The following is a 2,139-nucleotide window of genomic DNA, read 5'->3' on the forward strand; positions in this document are numbered from 1 at the left end:
CCTTCTCCATCTCCATGCTGCCCCCGCCCCTCCCACTTGCAGACCCTCGCCCATCTCCCCCTTTGTATAAATAGCCCTGCACCCTCCCAAAACGCAGGACAGTGGTCTTTTGGACATGAGTCTGCTGTCCTCCTCATTTGTTGACAAATAAAACCGCTTTCCTCTTCCTCAAACTCTGGTTCCTTTTATTGGCTGGGGGAAACTGAGATTGGTGTTCGGTAATACATAGTTTCCTAAAAGTTGTGATGTTGGGAATTAGCTGTGTTTAAAGGTGATCACTTAAAAAAAAAAAAAAGCAAAGCTGGTATTCAGCCATAAAAAGAGTAATTAACCTGCTATATGTCAACAAATTTGCTCTTTGATCTTAATACCAAAAATTTTCTTTATGCAATTATTTTCTAAAAGACAAATCCACTTATCATTACTTAAAGTTTTATTTAGATTAATTATAAAGATATGTTAACTATCTAAAATCATTTTATTGAAAATTACTGAACTCTCAGGTTCCCTTTCTGCTTATTATTATTATTTTTAATATTTATTTATGCATACAGAACTGGGGTACAGGCCAGAGGTGCAGGGGCAGTGAGAGCATTCACCAGAGACAGAGTGGGGAGCAGAACAGGCCCACTGACAAAGTACACTGCTGAGGGGAGCAGTGGCGGGTGAGGAAGGGTCTGCTGCACCATGTGGGTCACCTCTGGGGCAGGTGGGGATCGAACTCACGCTGAAGTAGCTTTAGCTTCTCAGTGCTGTGCTTTAACCCGCTGGGCCACCAGGGAGGGCCCTCTGCCTCTTATTTTCAGGGAGCTGAAATTTTGATGTCACATAACCGAAAGGAAAAATTTAAAAGCTACATTTAAGACATTCAATCCAAAGAGACAATAGTATAACAATTACTTTAATATTTTACAGTGTAGAACAAAATACTAGGATGATATAAATCTGAATACAAGTAAAATGTGTGTGTTTTAAAAAGAGGGTTTACTATCAAAATAAAACTGGTTATCTTTGAAAAAAGTATTATAAGAAGGGAAAACAAAAGAAAATATTTAAACTCAAAGAAAGGCAATCAGGATGGTGTCTCTTTTCTCTCAACAAGTTTGTCTTTTTATATTCTAAAAAAATGAAAGAACATTCCGAAGAAGACAATATGGAAATGAAGCACCAGGGGGTTCGCAAGGCAGAGCACCTCTTGCTGTTTCCCCACCTCCACATGCTGCCTCACAAGGACACGGCCACTGCCTGTCCCCTTGGCAGGCCCTGCCCACCCCCCTATTTTGTTCTCCTTTGTATAAATACCCCTGCTTCTGCCACAGAGCAGGACAGGGTCTTCTAGACACGAGTGTGCTGCTCTCCTCAGTGTGTAGACAGGTCAAACTAATTTTCTTCTCTTTTTGTTGGCTGAGGTGAATGGAGGCCAGTTCTCATTATCAAAGTGCTTCCTTGGGCACTTCAAGTAGTGACTCATTCTGTAGATTTCTAATCTCCATAAAACTTGAATTTTCTCCTTTAAATTTTCTTTTATTGGTTCTCCTAGTTTGACCTTGATCTCGCTGATTGTACTTATACATGGCCTCGACCTGTTTTCCCAAGTATTTCTTCCTTCTTTCACCGGGAGGGAGTTCCAGTCTAGGCTGTGACAGGGGCGGCACTGACACCGGCCAGGCACAGCCCAGTAGCTGAGCGGCCACCACCTCTGTTCCTTACCCTCAAGCACGGCTGCAGGCTGCCCGGGCTCAGAAACAACAGCAACGGGGCTTATTTAGCCAAGCAGGGAAAGCAACGAGTTACTGTTACAGGGTAGCCCAGGGTGGACTGGGCCGCCTGCCTGTGGGGCCTCACCCGCGTGATCAACATTCAGTTACACTGCAGGCACACACAAAAGCGTCAATAACGGGTTTATTTACAAAAGAGGGAAGGAATAGGAAACAACCCAGGGAAAGAGAGTGGGATACACAGTAACTGGAATACCTTACGGCTAGGCTGAGTGAACACACCGAGTCACGTGGTCCGGAGAGCAGTTTCCAGAGCAGGAGCGTGAGAGATGCAATCGCACCCTATTTATCCCCCAAATGTCCCAGAATTCCTGCTAGCTCTGCCCTTGGGTCCTCACAGTTCTCTCCCCGGTGCTGCTGG

This window comes from Condylura cristata, unplaced genomic scaffold, assembly GCF_000260355.1.
Source record: "Condylura cristata isolate star-nosed mole 26May11 unplaced genomic scaffold, ConCri1.0 scaffold00055, whole genome shotgun sequence".
Classification (NCBI taxonomy): domain Eukaryota; kingdom Metazoa; phylum Chordata; class Mammalia; order Eulipotyphla; family Talpidae; genus Condylura; species Condylura cristata.